Genomic DNA, 20,571 nt, shown 5'->3' on the forward strand with positions numbered 1-20,571 from the left:
CAGTGCTCAAGTCTGGCACAACCAAAAAATCGTGTTCAAACTTTTGTCCTTTTATACTAAATCCAATCAAAATCTGGTTCTTTACTGGCTTGCTAGTCTTGCCAGTAGCACCAACAATTTTTACACCAGTCACTGACATAATCACTAGTCCAGGCTTATCACAGATGTGTTCGAAAAACGATTGGGAGATCGCAGTTATCTGAGATCCTGTGTCAAGAAGTACTTGCAATTTCACATTATAAATTTCAACTGGTATTACAGTTCGTTTAACCGTCAAATGCCTTTCATTGTTGTGTTCTTCCCTAAGCAAATCCGGGTCGACGATAACATCGTCCCAAGATATGCTTTTAACCTGCACATCACCTATATCAGGCGGTTTCTTTGGTTCCGGAGTTCAAAGTCATCAAATACTTGAACTCTTAGTAACATTGACACTGAGTCGTCCGGTGGCTCCTTTTTTCTGTGTTCAGTCTCAACATCTGGATTTTGTTTTGAAACTTCGTCATCAGTAGGTACAATATCGCAATTAGCTGTATTCCCATTCTTTTCACTAGTACCGAAATACTTGTCATCTGAACTATCGTCAGAATCCGACCATTCTGGATCGCTTTCAGGTTCCAACATAAAAGCTTTTCTGAGACAGGCACTAAGTTCTTCCTCTGCATTTTCGTCAGGCTTTGATTTTAATTCAGTATCCTCTTTTGGCAAAACGACCTCATTATCAGCTTTACTCACATCCACTGTTACTTCATATTTAGTGTAATCCTCGTGGACTTCCGTTACTCGTAGGTAATTACCTACCTCTTCCCCACGGTGCCTTTCGGTAACAGCTTGTACTGTTGGCGGATCGTTAACAGAAGTTACTTCCTCATCAATGCTTAGGATTTCATCCTCCAATTCATTCCTATCTTTAACCTTCGTCCTGTCAGTAGCACGCGTACTTTGCGCGACGCTATTTACTCTCTCCTCCTTAAATTTGGGCCACGTCACCTTATCGACGTCCCTACTATTTCTTTTTTCACTAATTAACCTCCTTGCCTCATATTCCTTCTTAAAATCCTCCCACTCCCACTGCTTGAGGCCCTTGTACAGATCGTCGATCTGCACACGCCAATCAGTTACTTCTGCTAATTCATTCTCGCCATTTACTTCATTACTAACACTGCTAACCGCACCTCTCTGTGTATTCACTGTTCCACCTACTATTTCCTTCACCACGGAATTACCACTCGTATTGTATTCACCAGCTCTTATGGCAATGTTCGTACCTAATGCTGCCGCATTGCTAGCGACTTCTCTCCGAACAGCTGTTCTGCTAAGCTGGGCCGTTGCCCTCTGATGCTCCACTCGCCTGTTAACATGTATCGCTCTGCGGGGCAAAGATGAGTCATCTGCGCTCGCACCTGACGCTTGTTTCACAACAACACGTTGCGTCCTTTCACGCCTGTCTCTAACCTGTCTCATGACTTTACTGTCAGCCCGGTAACATTTCTTAAATCGGGGCCGGAATGTTCTGTCCGCTTCCGTTAAGCCCGCAACGTTCACGGAAATCAGTTTCCCGCGTCGTTATTATTTTGCACGGTGTACCCTCTACCACGACCTAGATAACTCCCTCTTCCTCTTCCTCTGCCTCTACCTCCTTGTATCACGTTGACGCGAAACCCATCGCCGTCATTACTCTCGTCTTTATTACGGTTATTCCTGTTACTAAATTTCTGATAATTGGCACGACTTTCGCGCCAGTGGTCTTCGTCTTCGACCCTTTCGAGAAACGCTTGGAAGCTACGATGATTGCTTCCCACATATCTCTTTGAATCTTCTGGAAGCTTTTTATATAGCTCCCATATGATTTCAGCATCGGATCTTCTCCCTCTTAAATGTATTAACTTTCGGTACCAATTTTCGCAGAAATCTTTCAAAGAATTCCTGCCCCTGTTATCATGAAGTTTGGCCATGATAAACTCACGCCACAAATGATCCTGTTTTTGTTCGGAGCAATATTCTTCCGTAAACTTTTGTTTAAATTCTTCGAACGTCATTAGTTCAGTATTCAAGTTAATTCCCCAGCGCTTAGCGTCACCTGCTAAGGCGCTAATTACTATGTTTATTTTCTCCTGACCAGACAAGTGTTCAGGAAACATCCTCTCGCAATTTTTGATGAAATCTAACGGATGCCATCCGTTATGTTTCTTGGCGGGATCGAAGCGCTCCTCACCTTCCAACAGCTTCGTAAATGGCATGCCATTACAGACAACACCAGGCCTATCTTTGATTTTAGTGTCCAGATCGAAAATTTTGCCTTGAATTTTCGATGTATTTTGTTCACACTTTTGTACACATCCGGTAACATTTTCGCCTAAATTTCTTTCAGTACCTGAAACCGCCTTTTTCAACTGTGAGATTCCATGTTGGCATTCTCTTACGATCTCAACTTAGACCGAAAACTTTTTCGTCTACTTTTGTTTCAACTAGAGGCTCTACTTTCTCTTAAATGTTGAGAATTTCAACATCAAACCTACTGTTAATGTTGTCAATTTCCCCCTGCATAGTATCCATATTTTTATTAATTGTGTCAGTTTCAAATTTCATAGTATTTACTATAGAGCTTAAATTACCCACTTTTTGTTCTACCTGTTTTATTTGTTTACTAATTTTAATTCCTTGTTCTTCGACCTGTGCTTTAAACTGATCATTCTGTGTTTTGATCTCGTCAACGTGTGTTTTAAGCTGATCATTCTGTCTTGCAATTTGTTTGCTTAATCGTTCAAATAAGTCGTTCATGCTTAAAATTTTCACACTGTTTTGTTCTACGGAATCGGTGTGTTCCGATCTTACATCAAAATATTCTTTTGGTTCTTTCTTTATCTGTGGTGAATCAAACATGTCAGTGGATTCGTTCACGTACCCACTATCATCTACTAAGTCATCCTCTACTTCCTGTTTTATTCCTTGCTGTGTTCGCGGGCGATCTCGACATTTCAAGCTGTTCGTTAACATGTTCATGGTATTGTATGTACGCCAATTGCCTACCGCTAACGCCATCTGTTATCTGGCCGCGTACACTCCTGTCATTGCCAGCCGCATCTTTCAGTATGCTCGGCACATCTACTGTGTCTACGTTCCTGTCCATACCGAACGCAAGTTACGCTTCACTACCGTACGTGACGTTCACTGCTACTTACTTTACTGAATATTATTACAATTCGTGCCACTGAACATCCACTGTTCGGTATTCACATTAATTTGTGACCGAATACAACTGGATGTATTGTCACCGGGAGCCACTTGTAATGTGCGCGCGTGGCACACTATACTCATTAAAGCCTGTACTATGGTAAGTGAGTGGGGTTCACCTTACGAGACAGGATTTTTGTGTGGATATTGACTGCGTGTACCTGAATGGTGGCAAATCAGACTTACACCCACTCTGTAATAACAATGATACGTCAAGCAAGTCCGAAATGCAACTAACGTCAGGATGGACAAAAATACAACGCAGCAGATGCTACCAATTTGTTAATAATACGGTCGCCAGCCTAATTAGGCATTAACTGAGTTTCTTCCCTGTACAAGTTGGTGTATATTCATGCAAAATAACACTGCATAATATAGTAAATTTTAGAACCAGAAAATCTATTGAACTGATAGTTTCACGTTCTGTACTGATATGGATAAACCATAGATATATAACACTACTCTATAATGAATACTACAAAACTTCGTACTGTCTGTTGATCTGATTAAAATCGGGCATAGGTTATCCTAGAAATAGTAATTTCGAGCCAGAATCAAAATGTCAATTTTAATAAAGATAAAACACTCATAAATTTTTACTTTTATATTGACTTTAACTTTTGCTGGTCAAATCAGTTTAGAACACTTCAGAATTCAAATGAATAAAAAAGGGGGGGGGGACCCTGAAACTGTTATGATCACTGTATTAAAAAAATTAATTACTGACACCATTATGCGCTCAAGATTTCCAGTATATGAGTTACTACTCTTTTTATCGCATTTACTGCTCATTTAAATACCTTTATATTTGTCTCAAAATAATTAAACTTCATTACTATATCAATATTATAGTTATCTTCCAACTTTGTCAGGCCTTCGTTATTCATTTACTGGTACATTAAAAGAACAGTTCTTTAAACACCATTCTAACATACTTAGGTCTGCCAGTAACTATTATTAACACAAAATCTAATTTTTCATTTCGGGACACTCGGATTGCACAACATTTGGGAAGGACCCTATCTAGGTTATTTGTGAGGATAATTAAATGATAGGAAAGTTCTGGTAAAATTTAAGTTGTTATTGAACAGTATGTAACAAAAGTAACACTGGTCTATACGAATACAGTACTAAAAGTTTCAACCTGTTTGTATCGATGCGGCGGTTGGTAGGCGGCGAGATGGCGATGCACAGAGCACACATACAACCACAGCTATGGCTCCTGACGTATCAGCACTTTATTTCTTCATAGCGTCGCAATAGTTTTCCATTTTTGCCTATGGAGTTTTGCCTTGCTGTATGGGCGTTGGAACGGCATACCCGAGGCTCAATGAAACTAAGTCTTCCAGGAGAGCCTCCTCGATCCAAAATGTGTTGCTCAGACCAATGCCAAACTCCAACAACTACTGCTGAGCCCGTTGTGCCGTGCAGCGCCCGTGCGCATATTCCCGCGCTCGCCTGCCATCCACCTTTTACCGCTCCCTTACAGACAGGGTATTCACCCGAGGTTTTGCATTCTACATATCCCAACACATTGCCTACGTATGGACCAGACGCACAGTTACAATTTTAAACATCTTACAACAGTCTCAACATTTGTTACATTTCAATTCTATTACAATATTGCTTGACATTTGACATAAACATTAATATTCACATTGAAATTTGCTTGCAGTTTTCTTAACACAATGACATGAAACAAAAAAGAAATGAAAGCGGAACACCAATTACTCAGGTTTATGGAAAAATCAGATGGAAAAAGAAATATTATTTATATGTACAATAGTACAACGTCGTTCTTGTTACAAGGTCAAATGAGCAGGGGAAGGCCATTAGCCAACCCATGAACAAGTTCAGGGATGAAAAAAAGAAAAAGATTGTACCTTTCTCTTAGGTTTAAGCGGTCTATAATTGGCCAAGTTCCATAATAAAAGAAAAAAATATTCATAGTGATAGGTACAGCCGAGGTAGTGTAATTACAGTTGCTATACATCGGTTTGACCATAAGGAGTTGGAGTTCTTTCAGCGTCTTCGGAGAATGTATCGCACTCACTAAACCAACGCACCATTCTTAGTGGTATGTCTTCTATCTTCAAAGTCAATCCTATCAATTCAAGACGGACGATCCGTACTCATGAGCCTGTCGAGTGAGTGTTTCTGATCCATTTCTTTCGTGGTTCCATTTTTTTCCTTATGAGGCTACAAGTAAATCTCAGACTGGCAGCTGCTTTTGCTCTAGCTGGTTTTGTGTCGTCTTTCCTCTTCATGTCCCTTCGACAATTACTCCTATGTATGTTCATGTTCCAGTGATTCGATCTCTTTACATATTTAAACGCAATAGACTATAATTAATTACGTTGAGGGCCAAGTTCCACCATCGCCATCAGTCCTCAGCCTTGTCCAAATTTCAAATTCCCTACAGTCTTGTGACGTAATAGCCTCAGTACAGGCAATAGCGTCACCGCGAAAAATCTGTCAACGGACTTCTGTCATTATCACTAGATCAATTATTTACGCAGAGTTAAGGAAAGTATTCCACGTTTTAAGAGATGGTCACATGGACAAAGAAAAATTCCACTATACCCTAAAGTTCACATCTTATTAGGTATGAGTACTTATTCATCTTCGTTACTGTGAAGCACACCTTGTCTACTGTAAAATGTTTGCTGTTCCGAATCATCCACAGAATGCAATAAACAAATGAGACATTATTTTGTCGTTGTGTAACAGCGTATAACCCACATATACGCTCCTGTGTACAGAATGGTTTTTGTGACAAAAGTACTACTCTTCCACAATTAATAGAAACGAGGCACTAACACGAAGATCAATGCTTACCGATAGAACACAGACAGCTACAACGTGATCGTTGCCGCATGGATGTTTACAACAATGGTAGAAATGTAAGAAGAAAAAGGTGGTAATAGCTTAAAGTCTTACAGTAGTTACATATAATTATGTACACCAAACTTACTTGAATGAATTTAAACTGCAGAAAAAATGTCTCCAGCTCCAGAACGAGTAAAAGTTACATTTGGAAAGTAGCCAATGACTTTAAAATCATTCAAATACTGGACCAGAAAGGTGAAACTGCAAATAAACAAAATGCTCTTCGATGTAGAAAACACGTGTAATATAAAAGACGTTAATTTGGCGTGTTATAATGTTTGTTTTAACTATGCAACGACTAGTAACACTTCATAGAAACTGTACTGTGTTCATTAACTCAAAATAATGGTGTTCGTTTCATAATATATTTTATCGTGACCAGAACTGTTTATTATTGTTTATCAGTTACTTTTAAAATGATCCCATAAATACTTTGACTGACGGCAACAACTATTTGCCAATATTGATATTTCATAGACGAATGCCATTTACAGAACGCAGTATATTGTCATGTAGAAGAAGGTGTAATTAGATGAATGACGAACGCTAACTTCCCTTAACGAAGGTTTATTAAGCACTTGCACATACAAGAGCGCGGAACGAAGTGCCTCTGGCCGGAACACATACGGTGTATATACAGTAACAGGACATTCCAGTACAATGAGTCTTGACATTTATGGATAAGTCTAGAATGTACTCGAACCGAATATAGATATTAAAATTTCGCACTTCAGTCGAATTTCGAACTCACGACCCTCCAGGCAACAGCCTGGTATCAATACCAATACACCACGGTGACTGTGCTACTCAGCTTATTCTTCGATATTGCTCCCTCCTTAAGAGATCAGCGTCTCGGTGTTACGTCGTCCTTGTCCGGGAACGATCCATTGGTCCTACATGCTCCGACTCCCGATGACTGTTGTTCACCCTGGCGGTGATATTCTTAGAATTTCCTTCGCCTCCACGCTCTTCGTCACCTTTCCGCTTGTTGCCTACCGCTGGAGCTTCGAATTTACCCTGGGTTGCAGGATCATTATAGAGGTTCATTCGAAGGACGTGGACAGTGTCTGTGCCCTTTCACCGTGTCGGTGTCGAAATATTCAACTTCACAAGCAACACCAGACAACTGTTTTACAACGCATGTCGAAAGTAGCGCCTGAGGAGCTCCTCAGAGAGACCAAACTTCCGAACAGGGGTGCACATCGAGTTGAGGACACCAGGCTGGTAGACAACAGGGCGGTGGCTCACGTCATACCTTCCATCCGAATCGAGCTAACTGCCGAGGTTCCTCAGCTGTGGTTAACACCTGGCCGAAGTAGTCGTCGTCCACGTCATCAGGATGTAATGAAACACAGTGTCCATCGTCATACTCGCCTCAGCCCCATGAACCAGGAAAAAATGTCGTAAGACCTGTGGTGTCTTGTTTGGCGGTGTTGTAGGCAAACGTTAAGAAAGGTAGCACCTCATCCCAATTGCTCTGTTCAACATTGACGAACATTGATAGCATATCGGCCAAGGTCTTATTAAGGCGTTCAGTAAGCCCGTTAGTTTGCGGATGGTAGGCAGTCGTCATGTGATGAGCAATGCTGCATCGATGGTTTATCTCTGTCACGAGATTCGATTGAAAAACTTTCCCTCGATCCGTAATTAACGACCTTGGGGCACCGTGCTTTAATACAATGTCTTCTACGATGAATTTGGCTACCACGAATGCTTCGGCTGTTTTAATGGCTTTTGTAATGGCATAGTGTGTGAGATAATCAGTGGAAACAATAATCTACCTACTGCCACTAGCAGATGTTGGAAATCGTCCGAAGAGGTCAATTCCAACACGCTGGAAAGGCGTTTCGTCTGGTGGAATTGGTATGAGTCAGCCAGGTGGTTTCTTCTCCTCTAGCACTCTCCACAATGCGACACATAGTGACGGATACTCCCAAATAAACGTGGCCAGAAAAATCACTTGCTGATCCTGTCGTAGCCGGCCTGGGTGGCCGAGCGGTTCTAGGCGCTACAGTCTGGAACCGCGCGACCGCTACGGTCACAGGTTTGAATCCTGCCTCTGGCATGGATGTATGTGATGTCCTTAGGTTATGTAGGTTTAAGTAGTTGTAAGTTCTAGGGTACTGATGACCTCAGAAGTTAAGTCCCATAGTGCTCAGAGCCATATTTTTAGATCCTGTCGTATGTATTAATAAATCACAAAGTCCGGCTTTTCTCTAGAACATGTAAGCGCATGTGTTTAGGAATCACTGGTAGCCACACATTTCCAAACGGAGCAAAGTTTTTCTTGCAAAGTAATCCATTAACTACCTTAAATTGTCCTTCCACATTCTCTGACCGATTTCAGGCAAGCATGATTAGAGATATCTTGGCGTCCTTCTTCTGCTCGGCAGAGAGATCCTGGAATGCAGCGAGACGGTCACTGTCACTATCTTCCTCAAAGTCTTGATGGTCTTGCTCAGGGTTTCTTGATAGACAGTCGGCATCTTGGTCTTTTCTTCCACTTTTGCACACTACGGTAATGTCATACTCTTGATGACGTAGTGCCCACCTGGTGAGTCGTCCTGTTGGATCCTTAAGACCTGTCAACGAACAAAGTGAATGATGGTCTGCAACAACTGTGAATAGCCTTCCATAGAAACACTGAAGAAATTTGCACATGGCCCAGATCACTGCAAGACATTCTCTTTCTGTAGTTGAGTAGTTTCTCTCTGTTTTTGTATGTGTCCTTGAAGCATAGGTTATAACCTGCTCCCTTCCATCCGAAATTTGCACCAGAACAGCGCCGATCCCATATCCACTTGCATCTGTGTGTAGTTCTATAGGTGCTCTCTCATCGTACAGACCAAGTACAGGGTCAGTCATCAGAGATTTTCGCAGCACATCGAAAGAATTTTGTTGAGCACCACCGCAGATAAATTTAGCATCGGCTAAAACTCTTGGAGTGGCCTGGATTTGATACAAAAGTCTTTGATAAAACAACGGCAATAAGAATATAATCCGAAGAAGCTTCTCACATCTCTTTTAGGAATTGGAAATTTCGTTATAGATCTCACCTTTTCTGGGTCTGGTCGCACACGTTCATCTGACACAAGGTATCCAAGTATTTTGATTTCTTTTGCTCCAAAGAGACACTTTCTTGGATTAAGTTTCAGTCCGCCTGTTGAAGACACTTAAGAAATGCCCTCAGTCTTTTTATGCGTTCATCAAATTTCTCTGACAACACTATAATGTCATCCAAATAACAAAGACACATCGTCAACTTCAGGTGACTTAGAACGTTATCCATCATCCGTTCAAAAATTGCTGGTGCATTACACAAACCAAACGGCATTACCTTAAACTCATACAGGCCCTCATGGGTGATGAATGCAGTTATCTCACGATCAGCCTCATCTACTTCGATTTGTCAGTTTCCCATGTCCATGGCTCAGAAAAACTTAGCCCCCTTCAGGCAATCTAGTGTATCGTCAGTTCGTGAAAGGGGTAACCATCCGTTTTAGTTACCTTATTAAGCCTCCTGTAATCAACACAAAATCGCCAACTGCCATCCTTCTTCCTCACAAGAACTATTGGTGACGACCATGGGCTCTGCGAAGGCTGAATGATGTCATTCTTCATCCTTTTCTCTACCTCATCGCGAATTATTCGTATTCCGTTGCTGACACACTTTATGCTCTCTGACTTTTTGGTTGATGGTCTCCAGTGCTAATTCGGTGTTTTACCGTCGATTTGACTAATTTGCTCTTCACCTGTGGTTGAAGCATTCAGAGAACTCTTGAAGAATGGCAGGTAGTTTCCTCTGATGCTCCTTAGTGAGATCTGGTGATAGTCGAGCTGGAAGATTTTGTATCGTAGTAGTAGCGCCAATTTCGCCCACAGACGCGGCATGGGAGGTTTTTATGACGCTCAGCTGTTCATCAATTAACGACTCAGTGTTTGATACGCACATGCGTCTTGGAAGGATCTAAGGTTCTCGGCGACAGTTTACTATCCCCCGTTCAAGGAGTCCGTCCTTAAACGAGACAACAGATGCTGTAATGAGCAAGTTATTCTTCAGTAGTATGCTTCTCTTACATACCTCTACAAGAACAATGAGCTGATGGATGGCAGGACACATGACAGTTGCCATTCTAGCGCTGACTGCAGGAATGGCCACTTCATTCAGCACACGCACTCGGATGTGGATCTTCCTGTCCACAGTATCTCATCTCGTCTAACATAATATTCGAGCGACCACAATCTATAGTTGTCTGATAAGCTTTCAAGAAGACCCATTCGAGAATGAGGTCATGACTACACTCTTGTAAGACGATGAATTCTAAGGCTGTGTGTGGCCACTTATACCCACACGAATGACATATTTTCCTGTTGGTTTTACATATTTCCCATCAGCCACCTTCAGCAGAGATGTTTTGCTGTCGACGAATACTGTTTTCTGCAATGGCGGCGGTGCTTCTCCGAAATGACTGAATAGGATGCTCCACAGTCCACAAGAGTTTGAGGTGGTCGGTCATCCATGAGGATACCGAAGTAGTTTCTTATCATTTTTGTAGTGATTGGTGGAGGAGGATTTTTCTCTTCGGCGTCCTCACCTCCAAGGAAGGTCACACCCTTTAGTTTTCCAGGTTGCGGCGGCTAGGTGATCGGCTGGAGCATCTAACCGGTATTGGAGATCTTGATTGGCGAGTTGGGGAGATTCCTCTACAGCGGCTAGCTTGCGGATATGGTGACCCACGTCGTCCTGCACCCACATTTTCTTGTTCATCTTCGTCGTCCCGGAGATGGCGTCAGCTTAGATCGGTCTGCTGTCTTCTGGATCGGGCCTCATCAAATATCCGCCGCCTTTCTCGACAGTAGCGCACCACATGTCACGGTCGTCCGCAGTGGTAACATACTGGTTGGTTATCCTGGGTCCTCAGACATCGGTCTTCCTTGGTGCCCAAACAGGTTCCTCATGTGGTATTGTAGACCGCAACTTCGCCTGGGTCTCGAATTTTTTACCTTTTTAAAGGGAAATGAAGGACGAGAGATTGGGTTCAATGTCTGTTCCACTTCCACCCGTATGAACTCTTGAAGCGTCTCGGTTTTTTGCTCACTGTGCAATCCAAGTGCCTTCTGAACTTCCTCTCTCACCATCTGACGAAGAACACTTGTGATATCAGTTCCTTCCTCCATCACAGACATCGATACGACGCTCAGAAGCCGTTTTTTGATCCATTGTCTTGATAGACTGGCACTATTTTATGAAGTCGTCTGCTGTCGAAACCTCCTTCAGGGGTAGGGCTTGATACATATCATCAGCAACACCCTTCATGAGATGTGCAACCTTATCTCCCTCCTTCATTCTAGGATCCACTATTTTACACAGCTCTAAGACGTCTTGAATGTGCCGGCCGCGGTGGTCTTGCGGTTCTAGGCGCTCAGTCCGGAGCCGCGCGACTGCTACGGTCGCAGGTTCGAATCCTGCCTCGGGCATGGATGTGTGTGATGTCGTTAGGTTAGTTAGGTTTATGTAGTTCTGAGTTCTAGGGGACTGATGACCACAGATGTTAAGTCCCATAGTGCTCGGAGCCATTTGAATTCGTCTTGAATGTAGGATCCTGCAGTTTCTCCTGGACGCTGTGCCCTGCACTTTAATTTATCTTCAGCATTGCACTTCTGTCGTTGTGTGTCGCAAAAGTACCTGTGCAGTTCCGCATGGAATACTTCCCAGCTTGTGAAATTCTCTTCGTTGTTCTCATACCATGGCTTGGCAGTGCCCTCCAAGAAGAAAAATACGTTAGCCAAACACACGGTGTCATCCCATTTGTAAAATTTTGCTATACGCTCATATACCTTCAGCCACCTGCTTGGACCTTGGCCATCGTCACCAGAGAACCCGGAAGGATATCTCATGTGGTGGTATACAGTTGCTGTCATCGTGACGTCCCCTTCTTTTTCTGTCTCTGATAGATCGCTATCTGTTGAATGTGACTCAAACTCGGGTTTCTCGCCACTTAAACGGCGGCTCTGTCGCGGCCTGATACGAGCCACTGTGTCATCGACAATGTGCGCTACCACAAGTTCCAATACCCAGCGTCTCCACCAGAATAATGTCACGTAGAAGTAGGTGTAATTTGATTAATCACGAACATTAACTTCACTTAACGAATGTTTATTCATCACTTGCACATACAAGAGCACAGAGCGAACTGCCTCCGGCCAGAACATAGGTATAAACACAGTTACAGAACATTCCAGTTCAATGATTCTTGACATTTGTGGATGCTACTAGAATGTACTCGAACCGAATATAGAAATTAAAATTTTACAGTTCATCTGAGTTTTGAACTCTGGACACGGCATGCAACAGTCTGCTATCATAACCACTTCATCACGGTGACTATGCTATTCAGGTTCTTCTGCGACAATATAATCACAAAATTACTTCAGCTGCAAGGTAGCCGCGCATACTGGGTGTTCTAGAGTATGCGCGTCCGCTGGCGCGCCGCCACGATTGTGTCAGCCGGCAGCAGCTGCGAGAGGTCAACAAGGTCAAGCGACAAGAGTGATTACGTAACAAAACTGTTGCATCCTTGAGCCCCCGGTTCTAGATGTACCCTTGTCCGGTTAATGGCTGACGCTACAGATCAGTTTGCATGAAGATGTATTTATTTATGAAAATAAAAAGTACAGTCACCAACAAACTTTACATATTCACATACTCCTTTACCTTTAACCCAAATAAATACAGACTCATTAACAGATATTTTTCTCTTATTACGAGTATGCAAAGAAAGTGCTGAAGTAGACATATAAGCTGATTTACCAAAATCTTGATTTGCAAGTTCGGTCATATGGTAGGTACGATAGGCAATAATGTCTCCATCAACAAAACTTTCAAGTCCAGGAACAGTAGGTACTCCTGTACCTCCACGTACAATAGCTACAGTGAGCCAACCATTGCCATGTGAAAATGTATCGTTAATGTCAATACTAAAATGAAGCCTACAACCACAGAAAACACAAGGTCCGTCGACAAGTGCAGTAGCAGCAACACTCTTCACTGGAATGCGGTTCTTCTTGTCGCCTGCTGTTGTGGCGAACTCGATGTTCTCGATGGTTTTATACACTGTCTGTTTGAAGGGCGACGAATTCTGCTGTAAGGTATCGTGGCGGCGTTCAATGCAGTTGCCTGTGCAGCAGCAGCAGCGCGAATGAGCCTCTGCGCGGCTCTCGCTCGCCACTGAAACATGTACTGCATGTAAATCAGTTACTTATTGTCTACAATACTGTAGAAGTGCAGCACTATATGAACAACTATACTAACTACAGCGTGTTATGACAATGATGACTTGATTGAAAAACAATTGTAAATTTCTTCGTATATCCATAATTGAAACGGACGACCTGGAACGTCAGCTGGTATAACATGTATTAAAAATGACGGGGAACACGCCTATCTCACCACTGACTACTAGTGTTAGACACATACGGTTACTGTCAACGAGTATGGGTCTGAAGATGATGTTGTAACAACATCGAAACTAGTTGTCAATAAAACCAACACCGTAATACAGCTGGAGGAATTACGTCACTTTTAACATAAATTGTAAATTTAGCTGAATCTATTTTATTTTGAGTATTTCTTTCACTTACGACTTTCTCGGAAGTTAAGATAAGCCTTGTTGACGGTTAACAACTTGGCTGAATAAAATTTGTTTGACTAGACCGCTCTAATGTTATAATTTAATTACTATGCCGATTACACAAGTTTGCATTGATTAGACCACTCTGATGTTCCAAGATAGTTACTGTTGCGCTGGCATGCCGACTATACAACTATAATATGCTGGCTGGATATTTACTTTGCCATGAGTTACTTGCGGAACGATGTAATACTTGTCACGAAATTCAGTATTGGCACCAGCCTCTTGCTTAGCAAGCTGCTTGAATAAACTTGATCCATATTGCTTTCTCCATTAATTCCAAAAATTTCCTTGCGACCATGTACTGTGCCCATACACGAGCTGACTCACTTATATTTTGCCTTCACACAAATTATAACACCTTTTCCGGCACAATCTTCAATTGACACATGTGTGTCAACACACACATCTGTACCACAGCACAGATGCTTCGCAACTCCTTTCTGTCCACGCTCTACAGCCAACGATTTTATTGTTACCTGAAACATGTTATTCGTGTTTCGTACACAATTTTCCTGACGTCGCCAGTTTATTTACCTTTACGTTTTGAAATAATTATTCCTTGTTTACTCTTTCACCCCACATTACATTTTTATACACACCAACTACTGGCACAATTCTTAAATACATATAATTAAAATATATGGCTTTAAACCAGTGAATTGAAGTATCTGGAAAATGCGTGAGGCACTGGGTTGTAATTTACAAGCCGCCTGAACTCCCGTCGAGCCTTAAGTCAAGTCAAAACATACAACTCTACGGTTTCAATAACTTTTGGTGACTGAATAGCTCGCCATCATTTGCGCCATATTACATTTGAACGAATAAATGAAATGAATCTACTAGGGATGAAGAAGATAACAGAATCTGTTACATATTTTGTCGTTCATTTCCTGCTTCTTCATGAAAATTCTCTAGGAAAGTTATGTGTAACAAAAGCTATGATCTGATTTTGTTATTAAAATTTACTCTAAATCTGTAATTCTTATGCTCGTTAATTCGGAAATGTAATTTCCGTTCTGTCTGTCGTAGTTGCAGAAAAACGTGGTGGTCTCGTGTTGGGATACTGTACGTCTTCAGGTGTTTTACATAAATGCCACAAATATCCAGTATCCTCTTTCTGCAACTCCCCTGAATGTAATTACATTGGTTTTCATTTACGTCGTAGCCACTACGAATCATAGATGGACACTACGAGACAATAGAGTACCATCACCATCCAGTGGAGGTATATTACCAAGCGGCAGAGTCGTTCTACGAGTCAGTAGGATTTCACTACAGTTCAGTATTTTCACGCTAGCGGCTGGTAGAGTCACGTTAGTAGACAGTAGTATAGCAATGATAGTTGGTAGAGTTACACTAACGCCCAGTAGTGGGAACAGAGAGCTGTAATTATGTTCATTGATTTTTGCAGCATTGGTAGCAGTGGCGGAGGTCCACGGGCAACCTCGAGAGTCTACCACCGCTAACATCTTGAATGAGGAACTAAGCACCGGCAATATCACGGCTGAGAATAGATTTCTGGGAAGGTCGTCCTACACGGAAGATGACGATGATACCATTTGTGTCGCAGCAGACAACAAGTTCTACTTATATGCTAATTCCCTGAAGCTGTATTCTTGCTACAACCAGCTACCGAAAGGTAGGTTACTTTATATAAAACTGTTTTCTGTGCAGTATTAACAAGATAACATCAGACTGCTTAGCATCATATTGCTCGAAGGGCTCCACAGTGAATGTGAAAATAAGAGTGAATTCAAATCATAAAGGAAAAGTGGTTACTCCTACCTCACTGCTCAATGAAAGATTCTCGCTTTACGAAATTGCTACTCTTCGTGATTCTCCACCACAACTATTCTGAGCCATATTCTGCCCATTTTGATCTCCAATTTCCTATAATTTGTGATCCCCTTAAATCAAATACATTTTTTAACCTTCGAAAGTTTTAAATCCGAATTATTGTATGACTATTACGTTGTGTAACGTGACATGAAATTCGCTGTGGACTACAGTTTCAATATTTTACGAAGAGATATTTTAACATTCGCCGTAGGTTACCACGAGTGTCGTGATACATAGCGTGTGGTTAATTTTCACAGTGAATGTGTTGGCAGCATTGTACTTACACCTATAGACAGTAAAATACTGTAAAGCAATAGGCGGAGCACACTTTCCGTTGTATCCTGTGGAAGGCCGTCAGTGGAATTAATGTATATAAGCAATGATATTAACACTTTAGGAACAAACAGAAAGAGGCGTACAAGATTAGAAAAGTTCAAAAATTACCGACCCATTGACTTTACCTAGTCGGAGACGTCATCTTGCCATCCAGTTAATGCACACACTCATACGAAGCCTAGGGGCAGACATCTCCAATGTACCACCAAACCAAAATATATGCTTCCTACAGACAACGGTACAAAGTTTTACTAATCAACAGTGAAAGCATTATAAAACCATCCCGAGTTCGAGGAATTTCTAAATAGCAGCATGTCTCACATCTTGTTTGGGAGCCAGTGAAGGCTGAAACCAGAACGTGGTAACAGCAAGTTACTTAGGCCAGATCAAAATATGGACGTAGAAGGAATGTGAACTATCGTAGTCGTAGTACTGGTTGAGATTTCCATTTGGTTAGAAATTATGCCTCCAGCTTGTTGGTCAGCACGAAAGTAACTATTACGTGTAATATGATAATGGCTTTCAGATTCACCTTAGAAGTAACTTGAGCAGAATGCTTTAGCTCAAATGTACGCGTCCTTCAAAGTTGTTTCGTATATTTAACCACCCAAGCAGTCTTAAGAATACCAGATACCTTAATAAATAATTCTAAAATGTTTCTTTAACGGTGTCGTAGAACAGGTATTACTGAATTAGCAAGTAGCAGATGCAAACAAACACATGTGAGCACTCACGGAGCTTTACCATCTCGTTTTAACTTTCATGACGTAGTAATAATGAGTGTGAAGGTGGATATGCTCATTGGCTTTCGTGGGCGCTATCGGAAACAGGCGGAAGTCTGTCAGTCAACAAGTACAGTGGAAAAAAAAAAAAAAAAGATGTTGTGTGGCCAGGGCCTCCCGTCGGGCACATTGTTCGCCTCGTGCAAGTCTCTCGATTTGACGCCACTTCGGCGACTTGCGCGTCGATGGGGATGAAATGATGATGATTAGGTCAACACAACACCCAGTCCCTGAGAGGAGAAAACCTCCGACACGGCCGGGAATCGAACCCAGGTTCGTAGGATTGACATTCTGTCACGCTGACCACTCAGCTACCGGGGGCGGACAGTACAGTCGTCACTAACGGAAATGTATCGAATGTCGAGGCTTTCAGGTTAGCTGTACAGATACTGTCAAGTGGTTCAGCATGTCCTTACGAAGTATCACGACGAAAGCTAACGATGTGCTTACCGAAGCGCCCTTAGTCCCAGGTGCAATAATGGTTGACTACTAAACTTGTGGTCACGCAGAGCTGAAATCAGTTAACTTCGACAGAGATCGTAGAGAGTGAATAATCCTTCCAACTGTAGCAAAATTAGAATCGTCTAGAGCAGGTAAAAGTTAAAGGACTCAACTTTCATATCGTTGGGTCTCTTTCAAAGCCAGTAATAATTTTGTCATCTTGCGCTCCTCATCCATTTATAGAGGTACAGTAAGCATTCGGTGTTATTATAATTTTCAGAATCAAATTGAACAACAGGTTAACACAAATACCAAAGATCGCGTTTAATATATGCTGATATCGAATCAGCTCTGGACATAGCATCAGTCGGTGCATAAACTGACACGATGAGAGATGTGATCATGTTGATTTTAAAGAGCTCATTTGCAATGTTATCACTGCTCTTGGTAAATATATCTGCATTTTTTTGTCTTTGTTCATCATACCTCATATAATAATGGCGCGTTACGAGGGCCTCCCGTCGAGTAGACGGCTCGCCTGGTGCAAGTCTTTGGATTTGACGCCACTTCGGCGACTTCCGCGTCGATGGGGATAAAATGATGATGATTAGGACAATTTTTTTTTAAATTTTTTTTTTTAATACAGAGGTCCACCGCCTCTCTGACCGAACAAGCTGAGCTACCGTGCCGGCACCACTCAGCTACCGGGGGCGGACATTACACCTCATCACTCCACCACATTTTTACTTGAATGATCAATTTTGCTTAGTGCAGATCGACCTTCTTTGGAAGTTCCCAGACTTCCGTAATTTTTTGTATGTTTTGTACTTATTGGTGTTATTTTCGTGTCGACGAGGAGAGTATCCATCTTAGCCATTTAAAGGCCTCAAGTGTACGATCCAAACCATGGGAACCTTATCCTATAAAGAACACTGATACATTATCAAACTGATTTTGTATTACTGTAAAAATGTTGTGTACCCTGCCGTTACTAGTTGAGTCAACGATGGAAGGAATCGAGTTTTGACTTGCCATGTAGGGACACATTACCACATGAGCACGAGCACACACACACACACACACACACACACACACACACACACACACACACACACACTTCTTTATTTCATATGACAAAACTTCTGTATTTCACATCATAAATATTATGTACACATGTGTTAAGTAATTGATTTTTACAGAAACTGTACAACTTTCTCATGAAACTACCGTCTGTACGGCCTCGTCATTTTATGTTCATCAGATCTCGTCTCACACTTACGTTTGTACACATTCGCCTCATCATTATATGTGGTCTCTCACATAGTGTAACTGTCCCCTGTCTCTAAATATTCATCAGTCCGTAACTGACACACATAGGACACAAGGCGGTACTATTCCCCTTCTATGTGGCTACCATTGCCCCAAGGTGCTACCATACAACTACGCGGTCACCATTTTCCCACAATGTACGCGGCCGGTGTGGCCGTGCGGTTTTAGGTGCCTCAGTCTGGAACCGCGTGATCACTACGGTCGCAGGTTCGAATCCTGCCTCGGGCATGGATGTGTGTGATGTCTTTAGGTTAGTTAGGTTTTAGTAGTTCTAAGTTCTAGATGACTGACGACCACAGATGTTAAGTTCCATAGCGCTCACAGTCATTTGAACCATTTTTGAACCCACAGTGTAGAAGAATCTAGCCTTGATGTTATGTCGCTGATATCACGCATCTGGCAGTCGTGTACCATCTTCCCATTGACATGGTGCTACTGCGTAACTGAGAGAAAAATATTACATCACCTAAACTATCTTTAGAGAAATCCAAAGAGGGAAAGAGGGAAAGAAGGAATTGGTACGGATGGAGCGCATTCCTCCGCAAGAAGCCCTCAGCACTTTTCTGGTTCTTTCGACAGCCGTTTCGCATTTCCGGGCCAAATATGTAGTGTGTGCCTTACAGGTTACGTTGCGCCCGATCAAGAGTCGCACGTATTTGACCACTAAATTCGAAGGTAGTTGTTACAGGACAAGCGCTATTTCCTCTGGAAGATACCTTTTGTGACTCGGAAACAATACGGCCTTTGATTCTGATGTGAATATAATTCGTTACTAGTTAGCCCCAGCTGGAATGCGAACGTAATTTAGATCTGACGCAAGCGGCGCTCTTCAACAGAAATGGGTAACTGGATACAAATGGAATTCAGTTGCAGAACAGATTTTACAGCGTCCACGATATTATTAAACGTTGCAGGTGATATTCGGGCATATTCTTTGAATAGTAAGGTTTGACACTTCAGTTGTCCGTATAAAGGGGAAATTTTCTGCGAATATATTTTTCCAAATGCGAAATTCTGTTTTCACAAGTTTGTCGTCGACGATGTTTCTGCAGTATGCGTTTTTAATTTAAAAGCTCTTTGGTTCATTGAACTGGCTGGGCAACCGTGCAGGCGGCGGAATACGGCGGCTGAGCACCATACGTAGGACAGAGTAATCGCAAGGCACCGCTTCTCGTTGGATCGTTCCAATGTTAGGGTGGTCTCGTGCCGGGCCGCTTTTCCATCAGATCGCTCACGGTTACTGGGGACACGCTGTGCTCACCACTCCCAATTTACAAACTCAGGGGCCCGCATCTCGTGGTCGTGCGGTAGCGTTCTCGCTTCCCACGCCCGGGTTCCCGGGTTCGATTCCCGGCGGGGTCAGGGATTTTCTCTGCCGCGTGATGACTGGGTGTTGTGTGCTGCCCTTAGGTTAGTTAGGTTTAAGTAGTTCTAAGTTCTAGGGGACTGATGACCATAGATGTTAAGTCCCATAGTGCTCAGAGCCACAAACTCAGGGATCGCCAGATCAAATGTTCAAATGTGTGTGAATTCCTAAAGGGCCTACACTCCTGAGGTCATTGGTGCCTAGACTTACACACTACTTCAAATAACTAATGCTAGGAACATAACACACACCCATGCCCGAGGGAGGACTCGACCCTCCGGCGGGAGGGGCCACGAAATCTGTCACATGGCGCCTCTAACCGCGTGGCCGCTCCATGCAGCCTTGCCAGATCAGTTCCCAGTAAATGAAACTGAGGTCCCTGCGGTTATCGCCATTTCACAAGTCACGGGGTACATGTGTTGCTTACTGAATGCTTCACACACCAGGAGCATTACCCTCCTAGAGGAACTTGGTTGTAGTGACATCCTCAAACTTTCGCAATGCGCCATACGTCAGGTTTACTCGCATGGTCCGTCTTCCAACTGTCTGCTGTCGTGCTAGTAAGGATATGGAAGCGGTAACATAACATGCTTGTCAGCAGTTACGATGATTACGATATTATTACGGCACTCGTAACAACATTCACCGCCTATTAAGCATG

This window comes from Schistocerca piceifrons, chromosome 2 (genome assembly GCF_021461385.2).
Source record: "Schistocerca piceifrons isolate TAMUIC-IGC-003096 chromosome 2, iqSchPice1.1, whole genome shotgun sequence".
NCBI classification, from domain to species: Eukaryota; Metazoa; Arthropoda; class Insecta; order Orthoptera; family Acrididae; genus Schistocerca; species Schistocerca piceifrons.